At 50.1% G+C, this 23,571-nt stretch overlaps 1 protein-coding gene and 1 long non-coding RNA gene across 9 annotated transcripts in view; one reads left to right on the top strand and one right to left on the bottom strand.

Annotated features, from left to right (window-relative positions):
- The window catches only part of LOC141978983 (zinc finger protein 565-like), a 72,233-nt gene that overhangs the window by 12,161 nt on the left and 36,501 nt on the right, over positions 1 to 23,571 (top strand). For 4 of the 7 annotated variants that reach the window (XM_074941428.1, XM_074941426.1, XM_074941427.1 and 1 more), the window contains exons 1-2: positions 12,700 to 12,760; positions 14,751 to 14,915. The exons of 2 other annotated variants lie outside the window; for them this stretch is intronic. The gene's annotated coding sequence lies outside the window, so the exon portion shown is untranslated. Of the gene's footprint in view, positions 1 to 12,699; positions 12,761 to 14,750; positions 14,916 to 23,571 lie in introns of those variants that run through there. One more of the 7 variants, XM_074941431.1, reaches the window with a different exon arrangement.
- LOC141978994 (uncharacterized) lies at positions 214 to 12,520 on the bottom strand. 2 transcript variants are annotated; one of them, XR_012636452.1, is made up of 3 exons: positions 12,339 to 12,520; positions 8,057 to 8,278; positions 214 to 7,344 (listed from the first exon to the last, which is right to left on the bottom strand). It is a non-coding gene; the product is annotated as an uncharacterized LOC141978994 (long non-coding RNA). The 2 variants fall into 2 exon arrangements; XR_012636453.1 differs by lacking the exon at positions 12,339 to 12,520 and adding an exon at positions 11,980 to 11,995 and having other exon boundaries at positions 8,057 to 8,195.

The following is a 23,571-nucleotide window of genomic DNA, read 5'->3' as shown; positions in this document are numbered from 1 at the left end:
TACACTATGCAGTTTTAGTGACACGGCTATGCCGCTCCCGCCGTGCTGCTAAAAGGCGCGCAGTGTAACTGCTGTTTGTTGGCGGGAGAGAAGTGCCAGTGTAGACAAAGCCTGAGACTGTCCAGCTTGGAAAAGAGACGACGAAGGGGGGGTATGGTAGAGGTCTATATAGTTAGAGGTTTTTAGCTTTTTTGTGCTTTAAAAAAAGACTTTTTGTATTTGTTGTGACTTTTTAAAATGGGTAGTGTATTTACATTTTTAACTTACTATTTTAGTGCACTTTTCACTCTTGGGACAGGTTGTAGTTGATTTTTACACTTTAAATTAATAAAACCGCGATTAGCAGATAATTTTGTTAAAACAGCAATTCAGTCCCTTTTTTGCATAACTTGTACTTCAAGTATGAATAGGTTTTTTTATTAAATATTTGCTCTAAGCATTTCTTATGCTGAAATTCTGCCTTAAAAGAATGTATATTTCCTGGAATGATTTTATACATTTAAGATAGAATCTTAATTTTTTCCCCAATACATTCCTGTTCATCCCTGGGATAATTAATTTCTGGGGAACATCTTCAGCAGAGCTAGAATTATTACTGAAAGGCGTTGCAGCAGAGAGTAAAGGCACAGAGGCAGTGGACTGTGGGGAAGAGAGTAAGTTTCATTACTAATGCTGCTCTTTTGAGGGGTCCTTTTAGAAAATAATTTAACTTACAAGCACTTAGAGACTTTAAGAAAGTCACTACTCACTGGAGCAATGGGTCTCGTTGGAACATATTTTACAGCCTTTGTGAGAAAGGAACAGGATATAACTATGCTCAAAATTTCAAAAGTGAAAATTAAGTATCCTGGATCATCGGGGGAAAAAGAGGAAATACAAGTTAAAACATAATCAAAACAAAGCCTCTCAGTTTAGGTTGCTTCTTCTGACTTGGGTTGAGGAACATTGGATGAGTTGTGATGAGATTCAACTTGGCAAGTTGAGAGATGATTTTCTTTCTTCCCTCTCCCCCATTTTAAAAAAAAGTCCCCAAAGAAATAAACGTGGATGACACAATTTATTATTTTGTTTACTAATTAAATCCATGTCCCTAAGGCCAAATTTGACATAGGTAATTTTGTTCCCACATTTTCTTGTTCACCAAGGATGATCTTAGTACTGTCCCTGAACGACATCAGTAGCCCCCTTTTGTTTGGACTAATTTAATTTTCCGTATTTGGTCTTCTTGCACCTGTGCATCGCATTCATTGCTGAAAATAATGTAACCTACTTTTCATCAATTTGTTGCTATAGGGTATTGTAAGATCTTATGAACTTTCGTATTCTTTTTGCAGTGAAGTCAGGCAGAGAATTCAAAACATGGGTGTTATTGGAATTAACAGTTCCCAAGGTTGGCCCATGTATGCCATAGCACTTGGCTCATTCATGTTTTGTCCAGATACAGTATAGCACTCTTCCCATTTGTAGTCAATGATGTTACAAAATAATGATCCTGGCTGGTGTTTCTCAGCTGGTAGTTTGCAACCCCTGGGGGCTCAGGAAAGGCAGGCAGGAGGCTGTGAGATGTTGAGCGTTTCATTGTGATCTAAAGCAAAGAAAATCTCACTCCCACACTCCTGCACTCCCTTGTTCATTGTGGTCAAGTGTTCTCTGTCGGCCTCTTGAAAATACAAGTTATATACAGACTCAGCACGGACACATGTTTTATTCTTACTTTTTTAGTAAATGTTTGGGGGTCAGAAATAATGTGACTTCCAATAAGTGATACTTATTTCAGTTGTGAAATTAGGCAGTTTGCAGCTGTAGAGACTGAAACCCCTTCGGTGGTTAGTAGAGATCGGGACGAGGCAGAAAGTTTGGATCTAAACCGGCATTTAGTGCTGTCAGTGATTGCAGGAGAGCAAAGGAATCTAGTGACCAACGATCCCTAAGTCTCCCAGGCAGAGGGAGGGGAGAGGGTGAAAGAGAAGACAGAAAATGAAGGAGAAATAAGTTGGGGGTGGGAAGGTCACAAGCTCCCAAACCTGCCCACATCCAGTCTTAGAGTCATAAAGTCTAAGGCCAGAAGGGACCATTGGATCATCTGGTCTGACCTCCTGTCTGGCTGTGAAGCATGAGGCTGAGGAATGTAATACATAAAGTGGAAGTGAGCCCCACTTAATGGTCCACTATTTGTCTCTATTGACAATGCCTTCCAGCTTAATACCACCAGCAAAATTCATTCCATTTACTGAACCAGCACTGGGCAGACTTTGTCCTGTCCCTGCCTCTGCCTGGTCCCCACAGTTAGGGGCGTTGCCCTCAGGGTTTTAAAACTAGCACAGTGGATTTAGTGCTGGGGGGAGGGGTTGGGTCTGGGCTGTGATAAAGTGATGGAATGTTTTCCCAGCATGCGAGTCAGAAACATCTTGTGCAGGGAAAGGGCCGGGGCAAATCACGATGTGACAGGAACTAGAGCCCTTCTGAAATCTTCCCTGTCACCCTTTTTACCCTGACAGGCAGCAGAGTAACGCCCACTTTTGGCTCCAGATGAGGTTCAACAAGGACAAATGCAGAGTCCTGCACTTAGGATGGAAGAATCCCAGGCACCGCTACAGACCAGGGACCGAATGGCTAGGCAGCAGTTCTGCAGAAAAGGACCTAGGGGTTACAGTGGACGAGAAGCTGGATATGAGTCAGCAGTGTGCCCTTGTTGCCAAGAAGACCAATGGCATTTTGGGATGTATATGTAGGGGCATTGCCAGCAGATCGAGGGACGTGATCGTTCCCCTCTATTTGACATTGGTGAGGCCTCATCTGGAGTACTGTGTCCAGTTTTGGGCCCCACACTACAAGAAGGATGTGGAAAAATTGGAAAGAGTCCAGCGGAGGGCAACAAAAATGATTAGGGGACACATGACTTATGAGGAGAGGCTGAGGGAACTGGGATTGTTTAGTCTGCGGAAGAGAAGAATGAGGGGGGATTTGATAGCTGCTTTCAACTACCTGAAAGGGGGTTCCAAAGAGGATGGATCTAGACTATTCTCAGTGGTAGCAGATGACAGAACAAGGAGTAATGGTCTGAAGTTGCAGTGGGGGAGGTTTAGGTTGGATATTAGGAAAAACTTTCACTAGGAGGGTGGTGAAAGACTGGAATGCGTTAGCTAGGGAGGTGGTGGAATCTCCTTCCTTAGAAGTTTTTAAGGTCAGGCTTTAGAAAGCCCTGGCTGGGATGATTTAATTGGGGATTGGTCCTGCTTTGAGCAGGGGGTGGGACTAGATGACCTCCTGAGGTCCCTTCTAACCCTGATATTCTATGATCTTGGAGTCACTGTTGGAAGACAGAATACTGGGCTAGATGGACCTTTGGTCTGACCCAGTCTGGCCGTTCTTATGTACTAGGGAATCTAGTGAGTCGAGTGTAATGGAAGGGAGTAGGAAAATCCCTGGGTGTGGAGAACCCTGCTCACAAACAGGGAAGAATTAGTAGGGGAAGCAGAAGTGGATGGCCACCTGGGAGGCAGTGACCATGAGATGGTTGAGTTCAGGATCCTGACACAAGGAAGAAAGGAGAGCAGCAGAATACTGACCTGGGACTTCAGAAAAGCAGACTTTGACTCCCTCAGGGAACTGATGGGCAGGATCCCCTTGGAGAATAACGTGAGGGGGAAAGGAGTCCAGGAGAGCTGGCTGTATTTTAAAGAATCCTTATTGAGGTTACGGGGGGAGGCAACCTAGTGACAGAGGATGTGGAAAAAGCTAATGTACTCAATGCTCTTCTGTCTTCACAAACAAGGTCACCTCCCAGACTACTGCAGTGGGCAGCAAAGTATGCGGAGGAGGTGAAAAGCCCTCTCTGGAGAAAGAAGTGGTTCAGGACTATTCAGAAAAGCTGGACGAGCACAAGTCCATAGGGCTTGATGCACTGCGTCCGAGGGTGCTTAAGGAGTTGGTGGATGTGATTGCAGAGCCGTTGGCCATTATCTTTGGAAACTCATGGTGATCGGGGGAGGTCCCGGACAACTGGAAAAAGGCAAATGTAGTGCCCATCTTTAAAAAAGGGAAGGAGGAGGATCCGGGGAACTACAGGCCAGTCAGCCTCACCTCAGTCCCTGGAAAAATCATGGAGCAGGTCCTCAAGGAATCAATTCTGAAGCACTTAGCGGAGAGGAAAGTGATCAGGAACAGTCAGCATGGATTCACCAAGGGCAAGTCATGCCCGACTAACCTAATTGCCTTCTATGACAAGATAACTGGTTCTGTGGATGAAGGGAAAGCGGTGGACATGTTATTCCTTGACTTTAGCAAAGCTTTTGATACGGTCTCCCACAGTATTTTTGCCAGCAAGTTAAAGAAGTATGGGCTGGATGAATGGACTATAACGTGGATAGAAACCTGGCTAGATTGTTGGGCTCAATGGGTAGTAATCGATGGCTCCGTGTCTAGTTGGCAGCCGGTATCAAGTGGAGTGCCCCAAGGGTCGGTCCTGGGGCCAGTTTTGTTCAATATCTTCATTAATGATCTGGAGGATCGCGTGGATTGCACTCTCAGCAAGTTTGCAGATGACACTAAACTGGGAGGAGTGGTAGATACGCTGGAGGGTAGGGATAGGATACAGAGGGACCTAGACAAATTGGAGGATTGGGCCAAAAGAAATCTGATGAGGTTCAACAAGGACAAGTGCAGAGTCCTGCACTTAGGACGGAAGAATCCCATGCACTGCTACAGACTAGGGACCGAATGGCTAGGCAGCAGTTCTGCAAAAAAGGACCTAGGAGTTATTGTGGACGAGAGGCTGGATATGAGACAACAGTGTGCCCTTGTTGCCAAGAAGGCGAATGGTATATTGGGCTGTATAAGTAGGGGCATTGCCAGCAGATCGAGGGACATGATCATTCCCTTCTATTCGGCATTGGTGAGGACTCATCTGGATATTAGGAAACACTTTTCCACTAGGAGGCTGCTGAAGCACTGTAATGGGTTATCCAGGGAGGTGGTGGAATCTCCTTCCTTAGAGGTTTTTAAAGTCAGGCTTTAGAAAGCGCTGGCTGGGATGATTTAGTTGGCGATTGGTCCTGCTTGGAGCAGGGAGTTGGACTGGATGACCTCCTGAGGTCCCTTCTTCTATGATTGGAACTGGGAAATTAGAAGCTGTAATTCAAGGGCAACAGACTCTAATTAGCCTGGAAAAGCAGAATGTGAAAAATAAGAATCTGGGTGTAGCAGGGTGCTGGTGCAAAAGCACCTAATTAGCCCCTGCCCAGTCAGCTCCAATCAGGGGAAACAGAGTGGGGCTGATGGAAAAGACCTGATGCTGGCCTGAGGATTGGCAACACCTGCTGGCCTGACAAGCCAAGGGCTAAGAAGGCTGGGAGGGAGCCAGAAGCCAGGGAGAAGTCAGTCAGTCAGTCAGTCAGTCAGTCAGGGAGGGAGGGAACTGGAGGCCTCCTAACTGAAGGCTGACTCTGCCTGTAAAAGAGGTTGAATAATCCTGTGAAGCTCGTATATAGACAGACAATGGCGGTGGGATAACTGTAGGTAAATAAAGACACGGGTGTTGCACAACCCTGAAGCCTCTCTGAGCCTTACTGGGGGGCAGCAAGTGAGCCCCAGGAAGAGGGGCGGGTCATGAATCCTGTTACATGGGGTCATGTGACTTTGGCAATGAGGGACTCAAAAATCCAAGATGCCTGCAGAGAAGAGAGATTGTGGCTATTACACATGGTGATGGGGGAACAAGACTCTCCATTTCTCAAGAATATGAGCTGGATGAATGGACTATAAGATGGATAGAAAGTTGGCTAGATTGTCAGGCTCAACGGGTAGTGATCAATGGCTCCATGTCTAGTTGGCAGCTGGTATCAAGTGGAGTGCCCCAAGGGTCGATCCTGGGGCCGATTTTGTTCAATATCTTCATTAATGATCTGGAGGATGGCGTGGATTGCACCCTCAGCAAATTTGCAGATGACACTAAACTGGGAGGAGAGGTAGATACGCTGGAAGGTAGGGATAGGATACAGAGGGACCTAGACAAATTAGAGGATTGGTCCAAAAGAAATCTGATGAGGTTCAACAAGGACAAGTGCAGAGTCCTGCACTTAGGATAGAAGAATCCCAGGCACCGCTACAGACTAAGGACCGAATGGCTCGGCAGCAGTTCTGCAGAAAAGGACCTAGGGGTTACAGTGGTCGAGAAGCTGGATATGAGTCAACAGTGTGCCCTTGTTGCCAGGAAGGCCAATGGCGTTTTGGGCTGTATATGTAGGGGCATTGCCAGCAGATCGAGGGACGTGATCCTTCCTCTCTATTCGACATTGGTGAGGCCTCATCTGGAGTACTGTGTCCAGTCTTGGGCCCCACACTAAAAGAACAATGTGGAAAAATTGGAAAGAGTCCAGCGGAGGGCAACAAAAATGATTAGGGGACTGGAACAGATGACTTATGAGGAGAGGCTGAGGGAACTGGGATTGTTTAGTCTGAAGAAAAGAAGGATGAGGGGGGATTTGATAGCTGAATGGTCTCAAGTTGCAGTGGGGGAGGTTTAGGTTGGATATTAGGAAAAACTTTTTCACTAGGAGGGTGGTGAAGCACTGGAATGAGTTACCTAGGGAGGTGGTGGAATCTCCTTTCTTTGAGGTTTTTAAGGTCAGGCTTGACAAAGCCCTGGCTGGGATGATTTAGTTGGGGATTGGTCCTGCTTTGAGCAGGGGGTTGGACTAGATGACCTCCTGAGATCCCTTGCAACCCTGATAGTCTATGATTCTATGTTTCATCTGTAATTCTGGGAGAGATTCAATGTTCTCCTGCTGGAACTCCCTTGTTTGGATATTCCCAGCCAGCATTCAAGGACGCACTGAGTGTCTGTGTGATAAGTAACCCTGGACCAGCAGCTCTGACCCCAGTAGCCTGCTTCTTACACTGCAAGCACATTCTGGTTTGGGTGGAGCAGGCTCAGGGTTTGAAGAGAGGGTCGGGCTAGGAAGCTTCTGTTCGTTATGCCGGACCTAACCCCCAGTTTTACTTGAGCAAACAGGAGATCTTAGACACCGTGTGATACTGCTCCTGTGCTCTGTTCCCAAAGTGTTCTGCAGCAGGGGAGGGTCTCTGGCAGGCGTGTGTGTCACTGGCATATTGGCGTGATGCTGAAAAAGGACAGAGCAGAGGTGGCATTGTGGGGGTGGCGTGAACCTCATCTCTTCAGTTCCCCTTCCAAGAACCGAGGGGACAGGACTCCTTACCCACCGAGGTCACATTCTTATAGTTCTCCTGTATGACGTCTCTGCAGAGGGCTCTCTGAGTGGGGTCCAGCAGAACCCCCTCTTCCCTGGTGAAATACACCGCCACCTCCTCGAAGGTCACCGGCCCCTGAAAGAGTAAGAGTCCCACACTCAGGACCTGCTGCCCCACTCACAGCCCCACTATTCGTGGGGGAGAGGAGCCAATCAAATGGAAGCTTTGGGAGGCTCACAGTCAAAAGAGTCCCACCCCCACCCTGCTCAGAGCAGCCAGGAAACACCAGGGTGAAGGGATGAAGAGAGAGCTCCTCCTCTCTCCCAGCAGATCCATCACACACTTACTAACCACAGACTGATACAGGAGATGGAGCCCTTAGCAGGGTCCAGAGAGAGCTCCTTGGTAGGAAGCCGAACACCCTGCTCATTGTGAGGAACTGGATATAAAGGGAGAGGAATCTCCCCAAACCTGACTGGTGGGTGCCCCCTTCATATCTCACAGTAGCTGCTGGTTAGTCGGGTCAGGCGCCAGCACTATAAGTCTGGTCAGTTTTCCCAGCTCCATGTAGGTGAGTTATTTTCTGTTCAATAAATTAGAGCATTTCCACCTCTGAACCTCATGGGTCTGTTCCTAGAATCTAGGCCACATATTAAACAACTCCCAGCAGCTTTGTCACCCCCAGTGCTCCTCCCTTTCTCCACCCTGTGCATTTCCTGCCCCATTCCAACCTCCAACCCAGACGGTGCAAAGCTTCCCATCTCTGGTGTATTTGCTGCTCCCTCCCTCCTGCAGGAGCCCCCCGATAATCCCTACTTGAACTGGCTCCTCTGCAGCCATTTCTCACCTGTCCCATGGGAGGATGGGATGAGCTGGAGCGAAACATGGATGTCATTCTGCGGACTGGCAGGGCGAGAAGGGCAGTTGTGGAGGTTTCAGAACAGGCTTCAGTTAATTTCACATCATGATTCCCCCAGGCTCTTTCCCTGCAGACAGACATCCTAGATTCTGCCATGCTAGGAAAATGCTTGATCTCTTTATTACCTTTCAGAGTAACAGCCGTGTTAGTCTGTATTTGCAAAAAGAAAAGGAGTACTTGTGGCACCTTAGAGACTAACCAATTTATTTGAGCATAAGCTTTCATGAGCTACAGCTCACGTCATCGGATGCATACTGTGGAAAATACAGAAGACGTTTTTATACACAAACCATGAAAAAATGGGTGATTATCACTACAGAAGGTTTTCTCTCTCCCCACCCCACTCTCCTGCTGGTAATAGCTTATCTAAAGTGATCACTCTCCTTACAATGTGTATGATAATCAAGGTGGGCCATTTCCAGCACAAATCCAGGTTCTTCCCCCCCCCACAAACCCACTCTCCTGCTGGTAATAGCTTATCTAAAGTGATCACTCTCCTTACAATAAATTGGTTAGTCTCTAAGGTGCCAGAAAGTACTCCTTTTCTTTTTGCGAATACAGACTAACACGGCTGTTACTCTGAAACCTCTCCTTACAATGTGTATGATAATCAAGGTAGGCCATTTCCAGCACAAATCCAGGTTTTCTCCCCCCCCCCCAAACCCACTCTCCTGCTGGTAATAGCTTATCACTCTCCTTATCACACACATTGTAAGGAGAAAGAAAAGGAGGACTTGTGGCACCTTAGAGACTAACCAATTTATTTGAGCATAAGCTTTCGTGAGCTACAGCTTACTTCATCGGATGCATATTGTGGAAAGTGTAGAAGATCTTTTTATACACACAAAGCATGAAAAAATACCTCCCCCCACCCCACTCTCCTGCTGGTAATAGCTTATCTAAAGTGATCACTCTCCTTACAATGTGTATGATAATCAAGCTGGGCCATTTCCAGCACAAATCCAGGTTTTCTCCCCCCCATACACAAACCCACTCTCCTGCTGGTAATAGCTTATCTAAAGTGACCACTCTCCTTACAATGTGTATGATAATCAAGGTGGGCCATTTCCAGCACAAATGCAGGGTTTAACAAGAACGTCTGGGGGGGAGGGGGGGTAGGAAAAAACAAGGGGAAATAGGTTACCTTGCATAATGACTTAGCCACTCCCAGTCTCTATTCAAGCCTAAGTTAATTGTATCCAATTAGCAAATGAATTCCAATTCAACAGTCTCTCGCTATTACCAGCAGGAGAGTGGGTTTTTGTGTGGGGGTGGGGGAGAAAACCTGGATTTGTGCTGGAAATGGCCCAACTTGATTATCATACACATTGTAAGGAGAGTGATCACTTTAGATAAGCTATTACTAGCAGGAGAGTGGGGTGGGGAGAGGTATTTTTTCATGCTTTGTGTGTATAAAAAGATTTTCTACACTTACCACAGTATGCATCCGATGAAGTAAGCTGTAGCTCACGAAAGCTTATGCTAAAATAAATTGGTTAGTCTCTAAGGTGCCACAAGTCCTCCTTTTCTTTCTCCTTACAATGTGTATGATAAGGAGAGTGATAAGCTATTACCAACAGGAGAGTGGGTTTGTGTTGGGGCTGGGGGGGACCTGGATTTTTGCTGGAAATGGCCCACCTTGATTATCAAACACATTGTATGGAGAGTGATCACTTTACATAAGCTATTACCAGCAGGAGAGTGGGGTGGGGGGAGAGAAAACCTTTTGTAGTGATAATCACCCATTTTTTCATGGTTTGTGTGTATAAAAACGTCTTCTGTATTTTCCACAGTATGCATCCGATGACGTGAGCTGTAGCTCATGAAAGCTTATGTTCAAATAAATTGGTTAGTCTCTAAGGTGCCACAAGTACTCCTTTTCTTTATTACCTTGTAGACCTGGCCACTCCTACCAGGCTAAGCCCACAGAGACATTTTTAAACTCCCTTCTCCCTCCCCCTGCCCCATGACAAAGTCTCTGAACACAATGCTAGAAAAAAAAAGCAGAACCAAAGGAATCACTTTCGATGATTCCATCTGACACTGATACAATGGCAGCCACACCCCAGCAGGAGGGACATGGAGTCAGGAACTGCATTTCCCTCTGTCTGATCCTCATCTTGTCCACAGGAAAGTGATTCTACCCAGGGTGAAGTAATACATCTGTCTGGACTGATCAGAGATCTGAAAACCTCTGTCTAAACTCTTCTCTCCCACGGCCCCTTTTAGTCTCTATATCTCCTTTTCCCTGTCCTCTCTCCCTGCCTGTCTGGTAGGAAAGTCCCATTCCTGGGTTGTTTGCTCCCCATGGTGGGATTTGCTCCTGCAATTGCTAATGGGAGGAGAAATGGGCGGGGGGGGGGGGGGCTCTGTTTGTGTAGAGTGATTTTAATGCCAGACTGGCCCAGCATTTTCCCTTGGTTTCTTTTAGTTACCTGGAGTCTCTGACTCAGAATTTAGTATTAACAGGGCCCAGGGTTGCCCTAGGGGGCTAGTACCAGCTGGAGAAAGTTATCACCTGGGCCAGGCAGAGAAGAAGCTTTAATTAATGTCACCACTTCCCAGCACAGAACCCCCACTGGGGGAGCAGCAGCTGCTAAGACTGGTCTCCCAGATCACAATGGAGGCTGCAGTGTCTGACCCAGGAAGCTGAACCCCAATATCCTGAGCAGAGAGGGACAGAGCGTTTGAGCAGCCTTCCCTCCTTTAGCTCTCTGGGGAGAGCAGCGAATGAGAGCACCTCCTCAGAGGGAGGAATTGCTAATTTAATTTGCCCCACTGTACATCTGGAGTCACTCCTTGTCTGTCCTTGCAGTGCCTCTGGATTAACAATGGTCTCCATGAAACCAGAGTTCAGAAAGAATGAGTCCAGAATGCTGTGGAAGAGATCATTGTGTGGCAGTGCTAACCCCCTTCCCACCTCCCTCACCCCCCAGATCTAGGACAAGGACTGGGGGGCATGAATTTTCCCAAGGGAACCGGAAGTTCCTGCAGTTTTCAAGAGGGGAGAAAAGCAAAATGTGTGATTTCACCTCATGGTGTTTGATAAGTGGATAGAAGGTTATTACGGTCACTGGGGGTGGCCTGGGAAGGCCAAGCAGTGCTTGGAGTCAGGATACTGGCACCAGCTGATCAGGGAGAAGGAGCATGCTTAGTAGCAGTCCCCAGACACCCCCCGGTACCCAGACCCCCAGCCAGGGTCCCAACAGATATTCCCTGGGACCCAGCCCCCAGAGTCCCTGGCCAGGGACCCCAGATACCCCACAGTGCCGCACTGGCAAAGGAAGCCCCACCAGACCGGCCCTGACAGGTTGGGAATCCCAAAGGTTTCCCCCCACAAGGACAAATCGCTGCAGATAAAACGGGTGGGAAAATCCCCCCACATCGGAGGAGATTTTAAACGGACATTTGAGAATTAGGGAGAGACCGGGGGGGATGAGGAGAGACGAGAGCGCGGATCATTTGAGGGGAAAGGGGGGGAATCGCCCCGGAGTTTGCAGCCACGTGTGAGATGCTGAGAGAGAAAAGGGGCAGAACCGGAGGGAATTTGTACCCGGGCTGAGAGGCAAGTGGCACAAACAGGGACAGGATCCAATTAACCCCCCCCTTCCCCCGCCCGCCACTTCCCCCCCCGGGAATTCAACCCCCCCCCGACCTTCCCCCCCCGCAACTCCGGCTTCTCCCACCCCCCGCCCGGCACCCCCCAGGGGACCCCCCGCCGGGCCCCAGTCTCTGCCCCCCCATCCCAGCGGGGCCGGGGGCAGATCCTGGCGGCGGCTCCGCGGCTTCTCCCCGGTTCCCGGGGGCAGAGAGTCGCTTTCCTGCCCCCCCCCCCCGGGTCTCTCACTCACCGGGGGGCTCCGGCTGGGGGCGGGGGCGGGCAGAGCCCGGGGCTGCCCAGGGGGCTGGTCCCGGCTGCAGAGAGCCCCCCCCGGCCGGGCACGGGGGGGTTAATGACAGGCCCCCCAGGGGGGAGCCGCAGCTGCCCAGCCCGGGCTCCCGGGTCCCACGGGGGCTGCAGCAGCGTCTGGCCCGGGCCCGGGCCCGAGCCCCGCCCCCAGGAGCTGCCCCGCCCCCAGGCTCTGGGTTTTCTTCAGCCGACACCTGCCTCTCGGCCCCGCCCCCCAGCTGCTCCAGCCCCAGCCCCTGCAAACCCCGCTGGGCCTCGCACTGAGCATGCGCAATAACAGCTGCTGAACCCCTCCCTTACCTGTGCCAGGGAGGGCGGAAGCGGCCCCGGGGCAGGCTGGGAGATGTAGTTCCTGACTCTCTCGGGACGGAAGAGACGTTCGGGGGGGGCGGAGGAACCCGGCTGCGAAGGCGTGGGGCGCTGCGGCTCTACCTGGCTCGTGCGGGGCCGTTGGAGCCTCTCCCGGAGGCGCAGGAGGGTTTTGTGTCTCCCGGCTCTGGGCATGCGCAGCTGGGGGTGGAGGGGGGAGAGTCGGGCATGCGCAGAGGCAGAGCTCACTTACCGCTGCGCCCCGAGGCTGCGGGGCCGGGCTGCGCCGGAGGGTCTGTGCCGGGGAGACCGTCATTCACCCCCCCGTGCCCGGCCCGGGCCCCGCGCCCGCCGGAGCCGCCCTGGGGCCGCCCCGGGCTCCGCCCGCCCCGCTGCGGAGCTGCAGCCTCCAGGTACCGGAGCGAGCCCCGGGGCCGGGCGGTGACTCTGCCCCAGTGTCCGGGGGGGGACCAGCCCCCCGGGGTCCCTGCGTGGGGCCGGGCGGGGGGAGCCGGCGGGGGGAAATGTCGGCGCAGCCCGGGCATGGCCGGGGGGGGGGAGAAGAGCCGGGGCCCCCCGAGGGGCGGGGAGGGAAAGGGGGGGCTGAGATCCCCTCGGATTTACCGCTGCCCCCCCCGGGGCTCCCCCCCGCTCCCGCCCTGCCCCCTTTCTCTCCCGGCAGCGACGAGCAGCAGCCCGGGTGACCCCCCCCGTCCCCCCCCTCCCTGAGAAGGACAGGGGGACTTGTGGCACCTTCGAGGCTAACAGATTTATTTGATCGTAAGCTTTCGTGAGCTGCAGCTGGCTTCATCGGATGCATGCAGTGGAAAATACAGTGGGGAGATTTATACACACAGAGAACATGAAACAATGGGTGTCACACCGTGCACACCGTAACCGGAGCGGTCAGGAAAGGTGAGCGATTACCAGCAGGGGGCGGGGGAACCTTTTGTAGCGATCATCAAGGTGGGCCATTTCCAGCAGTTGACAAGAACCGTAGGAGGGGAAATAAACATGGGGAAAATAGTTTTACTTTGTGTAATGACCCATCCACTCCCAGTTTCTATTCAAGCCTAAGTTAATTGTATCCAGTTTGCAGATTAATTCCAATTCAGCAGTCTCTTTTTTTGGAGTCTGTTTTTGAAGTTTTTTGTTGAAGAATTGCCACTCTTAGGTCTGTAATCGAGCGACCAAAGAGATTGATTTTTTTGAATGTTATAAAAACCAGTCGGAGAACACTTCAATCTCTTTGGTCGCTCGATTACAGACCTAAGAGTGGCAATTCTTCAACAAAGAAACTTCAGAAACAGACTCCAAGGAGAGACTGCTGAATTGGAATTAATTTGCAAACTGGATACAATTAACTTAGGCTTGAATAAAGACTGGGAGTGGATGGGTCATTACACAAAGTAAAACTTTCCCCATGTTTATGCCCCTCCTTCCCCACCCCCCACTGTTCCTCAGATGTTCTTGTTAACTGCTGGAAATGGCCCACCTTGATTATCACTACAAAAGGTCCGCCGCCCCCACCCCCTCCTCCGCTCTCCTGCTGGTAATAGCTCACTTAAGTGATCACTCTCCTTACGGTGTGTATGGTAACACCCATTGTTTCACGTTCTCTATGTATATAAATCTCCCCACTGTATTTTCCACTGAATGCATCCGATGAAGCAAGCTGCAGCTCACGAAAGCTTATGCTCAAATACATTTATTAGTCTCTAAGGTGCCACAAGTCCTCCTTTTCTTTTTGCGAATACAGACTAACACGGCTGCTACTCTGATCCCTGAGAAGGTCTCTGTTCTCCTCCCCCATTGTACCCTGTTTCCTCTCCACTTCGCCAATGCCCAGTTTGGGCTGTGTCCCCCCCCATTTTACCTGCAGTGACTTGTCCTTGTTTAGGTGGGAAATCGTTCCCCTGAGTGATTTCTGAAATGGGAAGAGGGTTAATGGACAGAGACGGGCAGAGCCCTGAGACAGGGACACCGCTGGGGGGGCCGCTCTCTGCTGGCCACAGGGCCTGGAAAGGCCCAAGAAGGGGAGGGAGGAGTAAGCGTCCCCCCCCCATGGAGATGGCCCAGCCCTAGGTTTCCCAGTCCCAGCTACTGCCCCCTCAACCCCCCAGCCTGCCGGTCACATTCCCAGACCCTACTGCCAGCCCCTCCCCACAGCCAGTGACCTTCTGATTCCAGCCCCACTCCTTTTCCCCTGTGAAAGCCAGTGCCGGGTTTACAATGACTCCAGTGGCTCCATGCTCAGAAGGGGCCCTGGCCTGCTTTGCTTCCACTGCACCCTGAGACCCTGCTGGCTCCCCACACTCGTTCCTCTCTGTCTGCGTGCGGGCTGGTCGAGGACTCCTCTATGCCCCTTGGCCCTACCCCCTGCTCCTCTCTGCCCCCTGGCAGGACCCTAGCGCACCTCCGGCTCCGGGCAGTCTCTGCTTCCCACCACCTATGGGACCCCACCTGTCTCCTGGGAGCTGAGCCGCCTGGGACTGGTGCAGAAGCCTGGTCAGTCTCAGCCAGGTGTGGCAGGGAGACAGCGCGGAGGGCTTGGCTGGGTCCCTGCAGGTAAGTGTTTCTTGAGGGAACCCGGCCAGGCCAGGTGCTGGCCTGGCTGATCTCAGCACTCCCGAGGGGCCAGAGCAATTCCTAGCCCTGTGACCAGCCCTGGCTGCACTGCCGGCTCAGCCCGGCAGACACAGGCGCCTCCCAGCAGGGCTGATGAGTGCAGCCAGGAGGCAGGGCTTGGAAAAGTGAGTCTGTGGGAAGTGTGTGTCTGTGTGGGGGGGTGCTGGGCTCTGAAGGGACAGGGAGGATCTGTGTGTGTTGGGGCACTAGGGAGTTGGGGGTGCTGGGCAGTTGTGGTGGGGCTGTGGGTAGGGGTGGTGTTGTGCAGCGGGCTGTGAATTTGTGGGTGGGTCTGGTGGGGGTGCTAGGCATAGTGGGTCTGGGGGGCCTCTGGCTATAGGGAATCAAGGGGGGGGGCTGTGTGGTGTAGCATAGGCCCAGCCCCGAGGGGAAGGGGCATGCTGGCAGCACAGGGCCGGGCAGGCCACTTCGCATCTGACAACTGCCAGTTTGTAAATAGTGCCCTCGCATTGGGTGGAGCAGGGCCACCCCTGCCATAGCATGCCCCATTGACTCTGGCTGGCCCCTCACTCCGGGGCCTGACCTCCCCACACCATGCTCCGTTGCCTCTGTGGGGACCCACAAATATGTTTGTTTGGTGCCCAGCCCACAAAAGGTTAATCTGGCCCTGGTCAAAGTGACATCACCCAGACCTCCCTGCCGCGATGTGAATGTGAGGCAAGAAGAATCCATCCCATTCTGTTGTTGATTGAATAGTGCTGTATAATCCCCTCAAATCTCCCCTCTTTTCTCTTCAACTATTGAATGGTGACATAAAATCTCCCCAGATGTTGGTGCTTCTTTCTCATATTGGTAAATACGTCATTTGTGCCCCATTTTCTCCTCAGTTCTGAAATACTGGTATGAAATTCTCAAAAATCTTCTCGCTTTTCTCTCTAGATGTCTAAGATCAGGGCTCTTATCCTACTGAGTGTGGCACAGGCCTTGCCTGAGATTAGATTCCCCAGTGAGTCGGGCACTGCACAGACCCTGACCAAATTTGGGGCACTCGTTGTGCCAGGAATTGCAGAGACCCCTACAGAGAGCAGGGACCTTGTTGTGCCTGGTGCTACAGTGACCCTGACTGAGATGTGGGTCCCTGTTCTGCCAGGCACTGCAGAGACCCCAACAGAGGTCAGACCCCACTGTTGTGACAGGTGCTGTGGAGACCCCAGCTGAGATCTGTGCCCCTGTTGTGCTGGGCACTGTAGAGACCCCAACTGACATCAGGCCCCGCATTGTGCCAGGTAAAACTGAGACCTGGACCGAGATCACAGCCCCCCTTGTGCCAGGCAGCGTACGACTGCTGCCCAGATTGCTGCCTCCATTGTGCTGGGCACTTGAGAAACCTTGACTGAGATCTGTGTCCCCGTTGGGCCTGGCACTGCACTGACCCCAACCAAGATCATGTCCCACCACTGTACTGGGCACTGTACAGACCCTGCCCCTGCCCCCACATTTTGTCAGATGTTGCAGGGACCCTAAACAAAACCAGGGATCCTGTAGTGCCGGGAGTTGCAGAGCCCCCAATTGAGGTCGGGCCCCCTGTTGTGCAGGGCTCTGCACAGACACTTACCAAGATCAGGATCCCCATCATGACAGGTGCTGAACAGACACCAAGGGTATCTGCCATTAAAAACCATTAAAAACCTACAGCTGGCCCATGCCAGCTGACTCGGGCTCACAGGGCTCAGGCAAAGGAGCTGTTTAATTGCAGTGTAGATGTCTGGGCTCAGGCTGGAGCCAGGCTGCAGGAACCTGCGAGGTGGGAGGGTGCCAGACCTTGGGCTGCAGCCCAAGCCGGAACATCTACACCACAATTAAACAGCCCCACAGCCTGAGCCATGTGAGCCAGCCGCCGGTGTCTAACTGTAGTGTTGACATGCCCACAGTGACAGAGAGTCCTTGCCACAAAAAGCTGAAAGGCTAAATAGGCAAATGGTGGGAGGCTACTCTGTATTTTACAAATGGGGAAACTGAAGCTCAGAGAGCTGAAGTAATTTGCTCAAGTTTGCATGGAGAATTTGGGGCAAAACTGGGAACTGAACCCAGATTGTTTGAATTCTTGCCTCTCCCCTTAAGCCCAAGCCCAGCTTGTGTGTACAGCGTTGTTTTGGTCTGTGTTTGCATTGCATTGGCTTCCAAGGGAAGCTGTGGCATTTCCTTCGTGTGGAGGTTTTTAAGACCAGGTTAGAGATACACCAATCTGGGAATGTCTAGGGATACTTCATCCTGCCTCATCACAGGAGGCTTGAGTAGACGACCTCTCAAGATCCCTTCCATGCCTACATTGAAATAATTCTCTTATGTCCTGTGTCGTGTTCAATGCTGAGCTGTTTTGCATGATGCCTTTTGGAACTGTGATGCACCATGTTGTGTTGCATATTTTTATGGTGCATTGTTTTGCCTCACCTTGTTTGTTGCCTGTGTTGTGTTGGTTTGGGTTGAGCTCTTTTCCATTGTGTACTTTAGGATGTGTTAGTTTGCATTGTGTTGCTTTCTTTTCCTTTGTATTGTCATTTTATGCTGTGGAGTGTAGTTTTTTTTGTTGTTTTTCTGAATTGCTTGACATTATGTTGTGGTGGGGTTTTTTTTCTGTATGTTGTGTTTTTGTACTTATTTATTGCATAGCATCATAGAAATGTTGGGGCTGGATGGGACCTCAAGATGTCATCAAGTCCAGCTCTCTCTGCCGAGGCAGGACCAGGCTGTCCGTGACAGAGCTAGAAATGGATCCCAGTTCTAGTGCCACTGTACTGCTGTTTTGGGTACTGAAGGTCTCTGCCACACTGGTGTTTTAGGCATTGGTGCACACTCTTAGTCTTAGTATAGACAGAATTTACACTAGTGCGCTCTGATTGGCACTGGTGCATCATGTCCCAGTTTGAAGATTTGGGGTGGGAGGGGACAGTGACCTCACTGAGGCTTGGGGCTGGCTGAACAGTGCAGCTGGTAATGGAGGGGCAGCAGTGAGTGCTGGAGGTATGAGCACAGGACGGGACACTGACTTCTCCTGACCCGGGACACACACCCCAGCTGCGTGCAGGGACTGCAGCTGAGCTACCCTGCCAGGACAGCCTGTGCATCCATGGAAAAACCACCTCTTCCTGCAGCCTAATACAATGGGGTCCGGGGAACTTTCCAGGCTGCGGGTGACGGGGCTCTGCAGTTACTGGGGTCTCTTCCTGCCTCTGTCACTGACCTGCTTGGTGACCTTGGAGAAGTCACAGCCCCTCTCTGTTTTCCTCCTACCCACTGTCTACTGTTTATGCAGTGCCCAGCAAAATGTGGGTGCTGATCTCACTCAGGGTCTCTGCCATACACAGCACGATGGGGCCCTGATCTCCATCAGTATCTGTACAATGCAAGGCACAGTTTATAGACTCAAATCAAAACTTATTGATGGCCAGTATCCATTTGTTCTAGTACCAACATTGGTGCTTAACCTAAATAACTTCTCTCCTTCCCTGGTATTTATCCTTCTGATGTATTTACAGAGAGGAATCCTATCTCCCTTCAGCCTTCTTTTGGTTAGGCTAAACAAGCCAAGCTCTTTGAGTCTCCTCTCATAAGGCAGATTTTCCATTCCTCGGATCATCCTAGTAACCCTTCTCTGCACCTGTTCCACCCTGAATTCATCCCTCTTAAACATGGGAGACCAGAATGGCCCACAGTATTTGAGATGAGGTCTCATCAGTGCCTTGTACAACAGTACTAACCCTTCCCTGTGTCTACTGAAAATACCTCACCTGATTCATCCTAAGATTGCATTAACCTATTTCATGGCCACATCACATTGGGGGTCTGGGGCTTTGATAGTTTGGGATGTTACTTTTTGCATAGTCAGTTCTTTCCCTTTATTGTTTTACCTCCACCTATGCCCAATGCCACTCTCTTCTTAACTTGCTTTGGTTATTTCAGTTCCAGTTTTTAAATGAGATCTAATAATTGCAAAGCTGAATGAAAGATAAAACAAACAGAACCATTTGAATTTTTGGCACATATCTTGATGGAACGATACCTAGTGAAGGTATGCTGTAAGTACCTGGTTACCTATAGCATTTTCTGGTGGGATGGATAAAGCAATGTCAAAGAGCCAAAAGTGCTTTTTAGGGCGAAAGGCCTCGTCAGGTGTTTGCTGTCTAGGGAGCATGTAACCGGACAGGGTTTGCAGACTTTCAGGAGTGGGGCACTGGATTGTATTTAGTAATCTCAAAATAAAAGGTTAAGACTGCTGGTTCACAATATCCAATGAAATCTTGCAAACAATTATACAAATAGACCCTAATGCTATGGAAGCAACTTTGTATTAATACTGATTCAAAACAGAAATTAAAATTATGAGATAAACGCATGAGAAATGAACTGACACCTAATTTCCATTTCTTAATGCCTGAAATTTTGACACTTGCTCACACCATCTTTTTTTTAAAAGCGATGCACAGCACACAGTCAAGTTAATTAATGAAACCACACCAATTATTGACTGATTTGTGTTGCATAAGCATCTGATTAAGCACCTGATTAAAACTGTACCACTGTAAGTGGAAATGCATCAACATGGCTTAGCTCCAATGTGTTTAAATGTGAAGGAAAAGTTTCTAAATTAAATGCATGGCAGGATGGTAAACAAGGGGAAATACACAGAAGTGCCTCTACCCAGTCCTGTTGACTTCTTGTCTGAACCCGCATGAGTTCTGGCCTCTTGGACAACTCAGCTCTCAGTCCCACATCAGATGTGCCCTCTACCAGCCCAACCTGTTTCTACTGCAGTTCTTCATCCCCCCTCGTCCAGACAGGGGGTTGGCGCTGCATAGAATCATAGAATATCAGGATTGGAAGGGACCTCAGGAGGTCATCTAGTCCAACCCCCTGCTCAAAGCAGGACCGATCCCCAATTAAATCATCCCAGCCAGGGCTTTGTCAAGCCTGACCTTAAAAATAGCTAAGGAAGGAGATTCCACCACCTCCCTAGGTAACGCATTCCAGTGTTTCACCACCCTCCCAGTGAAAAAGTTTTTCCAAATATCCAACCTAAATCTCCCCCGCCACAACTTGAGACCATTACTCCTTGTTCTGTCATCTGCTACCACTGAGAACAGTCTAGAGCCATCCTCTTTTTGGAACCCCCTTTCAGGTAGTTGAAAGCAGCTATCAAATCCCCCCTCACTCTTCTCTTCTGCAGACTAAACAATCCCAGTTCCCTCAGCCTCTCCTCATAAGTCATGTGTTCCAGTCCCCTAATCATTTTTGTTGCCCTTCGCTGGACTCTTTCCAATTTTTCCACATCCTTTTTGTAGTGTGGGGCCCAAAACTGGACACAGTACTCCAGATGAGGCCTCACCAGTGTCGAATAGAGGGGAACGATCACATCCCTCGATCTGCTGGCAATGCCCCCACTTATACATCCCAAAATGCCATTGGCCTTCTTGGCAACAAGGGCACACTGTTGACTCATATCCAGCTTCTCGTCCACTGTCACCCCTAGGTCCTTTTCTGCAGAACTGCTGCCGAGCCATTCGGTCCCTAGTCTGTGGCGGTGCACTCGATTCTTCCGTCCTAAGTGCAGGACTCTGCACTTGTCCTTGTTGAACCTCCTCAGATTTCTTTTGGCCCAATCCTCCAATTTGTCTAGGGCCCTCTGTATCCTATCCCTACCTTCCAGCGTATCTACCTCTCCTCCCAGTTTAGTGTCATCTGCAAACTTGCTGAGGGTGCAATCCACACCATCCTCCAGATCATTAATGAAGATATTGAACAAAACCGGCCCCAGGATCGACCCTTGGGGCACTCCACTTGATACCGGCTGCCAACTAGACATGAAGCCATTGATCATTACCCTTTGAGCCCAACAATCTAGCCAGCTTTCTATCCACCTTCTAGTTCATTCATCCAGCCCATACTTCTTTAACTTGCTGGCAAGAATACTGTGGGAGACCGTGTCCAAAGCTTTGCTAAAGTCAAGGAACAACACATCCACTGCTTTCCCTTCATCCACAGAGCCAGTAATCTCGTCATAGAAGGCAATTAGATTAGTCAAGCATGACTTGCCTGTGGTGAATCCATGCTGACTGTTCCTGATCACTTTCCTCTCCTTTAAGTGCTTCAGAATTGATTCCTTGAGGACCTGCTCCATGATTTTTCCAGGGACTGAGGTGAGACTGACTGGCCTGTAGTTCCCCGGATCCTCCTCCTTCCCTTTTTTAAAGATGGGCACTACATTAGCCTTTTTCCAGTCGTCTGGGACTTCCCCTGATCACCATGAGTTTTCAAAGATAATGGCCAGTGGCTCTGCAATCACGTCCACCAACTCCTTTAGCACTCTCGGATGCAACTCATCCGGCCCCATGGACTTATGCACGTCCAGCTTTCCTAAATAGTCCCGAACCACTTCTTTCTCCACAGGGAGCTGGTCCCGTCCTCCCCATGCTGTGCTGCCCAGTGCAGCAGTCTGGGAGCTGACCTTGTTAGTGAAGACAGAGGCAAAAGAAGCATTGAGTACATTAGCTTTTTCCACATCCTCTGTCACTAGGTTGCCTCCCTCATTCAGTAAGGGGCCCACAGTTTCGTTGACTTTCTTCTTGTTGCTAACATACCTGAAGAAACCCTTCTTGTTACTCGTAACATCTCTTGCTAGCTGCAACTCTAGGTGTGATTTGGCCTTCCTGATTTCACTCCTGCAAGCCCGAGCAATATTTTTATACTCATCCCTGGTCATTTGTCCAATCTTCCACTTCTTGTAAGCTTCTTTTTTGTATTTAAGATAAGCAAGGATTTCACTGTTAAGCCAAGCTGGTCGCCTGCCGTATTTACTATTCTTTCTACACATCGGGATGGTTTGTCCCTGTAACCTCAATGAGGATTCTTTAAAATACGGCCAGCTCTCCTGGACTCCTTTCCCCCTCATGTTTTTCTCCCAGGGGATCTTGTCCATCAGTTCCCTGAGGGAGTCAAAGTCTGCTTTTCTGAAGTCCAGAGTCCGTATTCTGCTGCTTTCCTTTCTTCCTTGTGTCAGGATCCTGAACTCGACCATCTCATGGTCACTGCCTCCCAGGTTCCCATCCACTTTTGCTTCCCCTACTAATTCTTCCCGGTTTGTGAGCAGCAGGTCAAGAAGAGCTCTGCCCCTAATTGGTTCCTCCAGCACTTGCACCAGGAAATTGTCCCCTACATTTTCCAAAAACTTCCTGGATTGACTGTGCACTGCTGTATTGCTCTCCCAGCAGATATCTGGGTGATTGAAGTCTCCCATGAGAACCAGGGCGTGCGATCTAGTAACTTCTGCGAGTTGCCGGAAGAAAGCCTCGTCCACCTCATCCCCCTGGTCTGGTGGTCTATAGCAGACTCCCACCACGACATCACCCTTGTTGCTCACACTTCTGAACTTAATCCAGAGACTCTCAGGTTTTTCTGCAGTTTCATACTTGAGCTCTGAGCAGTCATACTGCTCTCTTACATACAGTGCAACTCCCTCACCTTTTCTGCCCTGCTTGTCCTTCCTGAACAGCTTATATCCATCCATGAGAGTAATCCAGTCATGTGAGTTATCCCACCAAGTCTCTGTTATTCCAATCACATCATAATTCCTTGACTTTGCCAAGACCTCCAGTTCTCCCTACTTGTTTCCCAGGCTTCGTGCATTTGTGTATAGGCACTTGAGATAACTCGCTGACTGTCCCTCTTTCTCAGTATGAGGCAGGACCCCTGCCCTCTCACGCGCTCCTGCTCGTGCTTCCTCCCAGTATCCCACTTCCCTACTTACCTCAGGGCTTTGGTCTCCTTCCCCCGGTGAACCTAGTTTAAAGCCCTCCTCACTAGGCTAGCCAGCCTGCTTGCGAAGATGCTCTTCCCTCTCTTCATTAGGTGGAGCCCGTCTCTGCCTAGCACTCCTCCTTCTTGTGACACCATCCCATGGTCAAAGAATCCAAAGCCTTCTCTCCGACACCACCTGCATAGCCATTCGTTGACTTCCACGATTCGACGGTCTCTACCCCGGCCTTTTCCTTCCACGGGGACGATGGACGAGAACACCACTTGCACCTCAAACTCCTTTATCCTTCTTCCCAAAGCCACGTAGTCTGCAGTGATCCGCTCAAGGTCATTCTTGGCAGTATCATTGGTGCCCACGTGGAGAAGCAGGAAGGGTAGAGCAGCCCCTAAGGCATCTGCATTAATCACTGTCTCTCATACTGGGGCTATTTAGATTTCAGGAAACGATTCATCAGAGTTACTGATTCTGGGAGATGGGAGAGAGGAGAGGCTGAGAGGGAATTTGTTCCTTACACTCTGTAGGGCCATTTTCAAATCTGGTAACCTCCATGTTACCTCATCCTCCACCCTCCCCCATGTGTCTCTGCTCGTGGGTCAGAGTGTCACCTTCTGATCATAATGCCACTGGCCTCAGCAGAGCTCCCTGACAGGAGCTACATTACGATGGGGTTATGGTACTGAGAGTCAAATACATCACAAGGAGGGTGTAATTATCCTCAAAGCAAGCATTATAGTCTAGGAAGTGAAAGAATTCAAGTACTTCATTACTTAAAAGTATGCTTGAAAACATTTGATTTTTATGAGTAAATTGCTGATTTCACTGTAC

This window comes from Natator depressus, chromosome 28 (assembly GCF_965152275.1).
Source record: "Natator depressus isolate rNatDep1 chromosome 28, rNatDep2.hap1, whole genome shotgun sequence".
In the NCBI taxonomy this organism is placed as follows: Eukaryota; Metazoa; Chordata; order Testudines; family Cheloniidae; genus Natator; species Natator depressus.
Note: the sequence above shows the minus strand (reverse complement) of the source record. Positions and strands in the feature narration are given on the sequence as shown.